The 4891-nt window shown below is 48.4% G+C and overlaps 1 protein-coding gene across 1 annotated transcript in view; it reads left to right on the top strand.

Annotated features, from left to right (window-relative positions):
- The window catches only part of SEMA5A (sema domain, seven thrombospondin repeats (type 1 and type 1-like), transmembrane domain (TM) and short cytoplasmic domain, (semaphorin) 5A), a 230863-nt gene that overhangs the window by 61264 nt on the left and 164708 nt on the right, over positions 1-4891 (top strand). The gene's annotated exons all lie outside the window — the stretch shown is intronic.

Raw genomic sequence — 4891 nt, 5'->3', positions numbered from 1 at the left:
CCACCAGGGAGGGCCGTGTACCTCATCTTTTTAACCCAGTCATCTCCTTTTGGGCATTTGGGTTGACTCCATGTCTTCCCTATTGTCAGGAGAGCAGCAATAAACATGCGGTGCAGGTGTCCTTTTGAATCAATGTCGCTGTGTCCTCTGAGTAGATACCTAAGAGTGGGATTGCTGGGTGATGGCACACAGGTGAATTGGTGGTGGGAAGTCCACAGGGATTACAACCAAGATGGAAACAGGCACAAAATGAAGAATGGTGTAAAAAAAAATAAGATAAATTCTACAGTAATACAATATTTGAAAATCTTCAAAGTGAATGACCAAACCATCCATGGTGAACACACCATCCAGATGTTAAACAAGGAGAGTACAGGGCTGTCTCCTGCAAGCCCTCTCAGGCGATCGCAGCTCCAGGGTGTGGAATCCAAGTGTGCATAGTTTAGCAACCTTTTTGTGTTGGCCTGTCTGGATTTTTCCTCATCTTTAAAAACATCGCATTCAAGTGTTGTTCATCTTGATGGCTGCGTCGTTTTGGTGACTTGTGTTTTGCATTCTTGGAGGAGGTATCAGATGCCTTCATTTTGTCCCAGTTCCTTGTGGAACAAAATTGGGTCTGTTAGCAGAGGAGGCGTTGAGTGTGAACCTCGTTTCCGGGCGGGTAACTGGTGACTGCCCTGGTGCAGCCTGAGGCCTGTCCTCAGATGCCCTTCCCGCGGTTCGCTCTGTGGGTTACCCTCGCGGAGTGCTTCTGCCTCACGTCTCTGCTGGTAGAGGCTAAGCCCTACGTGACCGCCCAGTGCCTGCTGGGCTTGGGTGTCCCTCAACTGGGCCTTCTCATCACGAGTCCTCACCGCGTCGGATGGAATCACCGGCAGGTGCTCTCTTGAAAAGAAACAGAAACTTACCCAAAGTTCTCATTTTTATATTTTCTCACATTTTAAGAGAAATCTTGTTGAATGACTTGACATGTTAAAGATGATTCATGAAAAGGGAGAGAGAATAGAAAGAACTGTTGGTGCCTTTTGGAATCCCTTGAAATGGACAACAGGGTGTGTCTGCCTTGGAGGATGACGAGTGTGTTCTCTATGAACTCACGGCGTTAATTTGTGGGAATTATAATTAAGCCATTTGAAAGCTGGTACCAAAGGACCCACCCTTCCTGTAATTTTAACCCTACTCTGTCTACACTGATAAACTACTAGTTACCAATGGTAAATGTTGACTTGAAACCTGTTAGGTTATCTTCTCCTCCCCACAAGGGATGGGATAAAAGCAAATGTTTCTTACTGGGACACATGTTTAAGATCTGTTGTGATATTCCCTGGGAATAGAGGTGACTCCTTCAGTGAAAATCTGATGTGAAGAAGTGTCGTTCATCCTTGGTCAGCCTTGCTATGTAGGGGGACCTTCACACAAGGCTATCAAATAAGTTGGTATTAAGGGTCAAATGTATTATCACACTGTAAGATATAAATTCTGTAATCTGTCCAAGGTGACTGCACAAAATTGTTTAGTGTCTGCTCTTGAGGGCAATGCTTGGAATTTAGCGAGGGAAGGGGAGAGCATATAGAAATACTAAATTTTCATAGTTGGTTGCTAAAGATGTCTGCTGTGAGAAAATCGAACTTGGACGACCCAAATGTAAATCGATCGTGAGCTTTGGGTGTGTTTATCAAGACTGTGATCATGTCACACTTCCCCTTCCTCCTGAGCCGCTCTTGGGCCTCCCATTTTTTTTTTTTAAGATTTATTTATTAATTCATATGGAACTGGGGTACATGCCAGAGATGCGGAGGGTGAGAAGATTCACCAGGGACAGAGTGGGGAGCAGAGCAGGCAGATCGACGAAGTACACTGCTGAGGGGAGCAGCGGGCGGGTCAGGAGAGGTCTGCCGCGCCCTGTGGTCACCTCCGGGGCAGGCGGGGATCGAACTCATGCGGAAGCGGCTTCAGCTTCTCAGTGCTGTGCTTTAACCCACTGCGCCACCAGTGAGGGCCCGGACCCCCATTTTTAAAGAAACTTTGTAGAAGTAGCCAATGAAACAGTTTGTCTCAGTAATACTCTGCTGCCTGCCTCGTCTGCTTCCATCGCCCCTTTTTGTATTTTCTGACATTCTTTTCCTTTTGATTCAACCGTCCCATTCCATGAGCTAAAATATTGTTTTTGTTGCTACTGAGCACCAGATCCTCACACGACTCTCTCTGTTGCCCAACCAGGTGAGATTGCTGGGTGCGGGCCGGGCCTGGGGTGCAGTCACGGAGTACCTCATTGGGGGGCTGTTTTGTAATTCTCAAACGCTCTGGGCTTCCCCAAATCCAAACTTATGTGCAGCTGCAGTTGATGTCGCCGAGAGTTTCACATTCCTGTGAGAGAAGGATCACGCCCAAAGAGGGGTGACTCTACTACGCGGCTACGGCTCTTCCTTTGACTTCAAGTCGAGCAAACACATGGGCTGGCGCTGGACCTACTCTGCGGCCAGTCTGACCTTCCACACGGCCCGCAGCCCCACGACTCGCTGTGGACCTGTTCTGCCAGCCACGCCGTGTGGCCTCCCGCTCTGTGCAGGGTGGGGCAGAGGCCCAGCTCAGGACACACCAGCCTTGCTGCTGACTGCTGCGGTCACCTGTAGAACGTGAAGGGGCCGCGCAGGGAAGGGACGGCCACCCTCTCTGGCTGCAGTGAGGCCGGCCAGATGGGCCCGGCCCTTTGCTGTGTTTCCTGTGTGTGCCGATGGCTCACGCACAGACGAGAGGAGCCTGTGCCTCATGCCTGAGACTCCCCGCGGTGCATCCCATACGCACAAAGCCGTGTCTGGAGAACCTGACTGGGTGTCGGATCTCCTGAAAAACTCTGTTCCAGCGAGAGGTACTGTGGAATCTGTGGGTCTTTCATAAGCGCTTCTATCTGACCACGTTAGGATCAATTTAAAAAGGGCGAGATAAGGCCAGAAGCCTTCACCAGGACGCGTGGGACCCGGAGCACAGCCCCAGCTCACTGTTTTCCTCTAAGCACTTGCAGATGGTTTTGCACAAACCAAGTTGGAGTTGGAGACTCAAGAGTTCCTACTAATTTCAGCTATAAAGTGTCGCCATCGTCTCAAGTTTGCTATTTACCCAGCACAGGCCTAATAAAGAGACCTAATGTGCCCCCAAGGCATGGGCCAGTGGGCTGCATTCCTTGAGCTCTTATGTTTGCTCTCTTTTTGATAGAATTAATGGTGAGATAATACTTAGCTAGTAGTTTAAATTCTGTCTGATGGGGCCCTCCCTGGTGGTGCAGTGGGTTAAAGCACAGCAGTAAGAAGCTAAAGCCACCACCGCATGAGTTCGAATCCCGCCTTCCCCGGAGGAGATCCATATGGCGAGGCAGACCTCTCCTGACCCGCCCGCTGCTCCCCTCAGCAGTGTGTTTCATCAGTCTTCCTGTTCCGCTCCCCACTCTGTCTCTGGTGAATCCTTTTGCCCTCCACATCTCTGGCCTGTACCCCAGTTCCATATGAATAAATAAATAAATCTTTTAAAAAAATTCTGTCTGATGAAAGGTAGATGCAAAACAGAAAATAGAGATTTAAAAGTATATGCCCCTGCCCTGAACATTTAAAATTCCAGTGTTTCTCAACACAAAAATGTCTGGATAGCATTCTAATGAATTCACTCTTCATTTGGGGTAGCGTTGCTAGTCATTGAAGAACTGAGGAGAAGCATTATGTTCCTCTGAAAGAGTTCCAGTCAAGCAGTAGTCTGAGTTGATGGGAGAAATTTCTCACCCTCTTGTAATAGCCTTCAAAAGACATGGAACCGCTCCAAAAGCAAGAAGGCAAACATTCCTGGTACAGAGATCAGGAAAGAGGGGTGCGCCACAGGATGCTCTGGAGGACCCCACATTGCAAGGCCTTGGGGAGCGGGGCTTTGCAGCCTGCTTAGGGCTGGGAGAAGTGGATGGTGCACCTTCTGGGTAGATGAAGAGAGCAGAAACCCAGCTTCCCACATAAAGCCACAGCCTTATTCTTAGCGTTGTACTTATTCTTAGGTGAATAATATCTGCCTTCGTGGCTTCTTCAAAGTTTTAGGAAGGTTTATGTAAAATACCCATTTCCTTGCTCAGCTCAGTGTTTAGATTGTTGACTGCAGTCAATGCCTAGCATTATTGGTGGTATTTTTGTTGCAGCTTTACAATTTCCACCACCATCTGAAATGACATTAGTGCATACTAAACTTCATTAGTTATGAAAACTAAATTGTCTTGTTATGAAAACCAGGGTGTGAGGTGTAATAGAATTTTATTTTGGAGGGGGCCCCATTGCGGTAATTCGTCCTTTCTGAGTCTCTGTCTTTTAACTTCTCTTTCAAGCCCTTCTCACATCCCTGCTTGTCTCCATCATAGGTGTTTTGAAAACCACTTTACTGGTTTTTCCACTATTCGAATGTTGAGTCCTTTGAATGATTTCAATCGGTCAAGTGTCTTAAGGTCTTGCGTTCTGTGTTCTCTCAGAGTTGCTAACAGGTTGGAAACCCCATTCTTGTGGGTAAAACGCAACATGGTGCCGGCCCTGTACGAGAGGGGCCCCCAAAATGTGTGCCCATAACTGACGCTAAGTCGCACGTGGCGTCCCCGAGCGCAGGGCAGACACGACAGGGGACGGCCACTCCCCCGTGGCTGATGCTGGCAGCGGCCCAGAGAGCTAAAGACCATCGCTAGAGATGGCGCCAAAGATGTTATGAAGTTAGGAGGGCTGAAAAACTAAGCCAAGTTGTCCTTAAGTGATTCGTGTGATGAGTTTACTACATTTATATGTGTTCAAGTTCTTATTAGGAATCCTCCTGCCCTCCTCCCCTCTTCCTCCTGCTTATCTTAAAGAGCGAACCGAGGGCCGTCGCTGGAGCCTTT

The sequence above is a fragment of the Condylura cristata genome, unplaced genomic scaffold, assembly GCF_000260355.1.
Source record: "Condylura cristata isolate star-nosed mole 26May11 unplaced genomic scaffold, ConCri1.0 scaffold00007, whole genome shotgun sequence".
In the NCBI taxonomy this organism is placed as follows: Eukaryota; Metazoa; Chordata; class Mammalia; order Eulipotyphla; family Talpidae; genus Condylura; species Condylura cristata.
The sequence above is the reverse complement of the archived record's forward strand: the minus strand, read 5'-3'. Positions and strand labels throughout refer to the sequence as shown.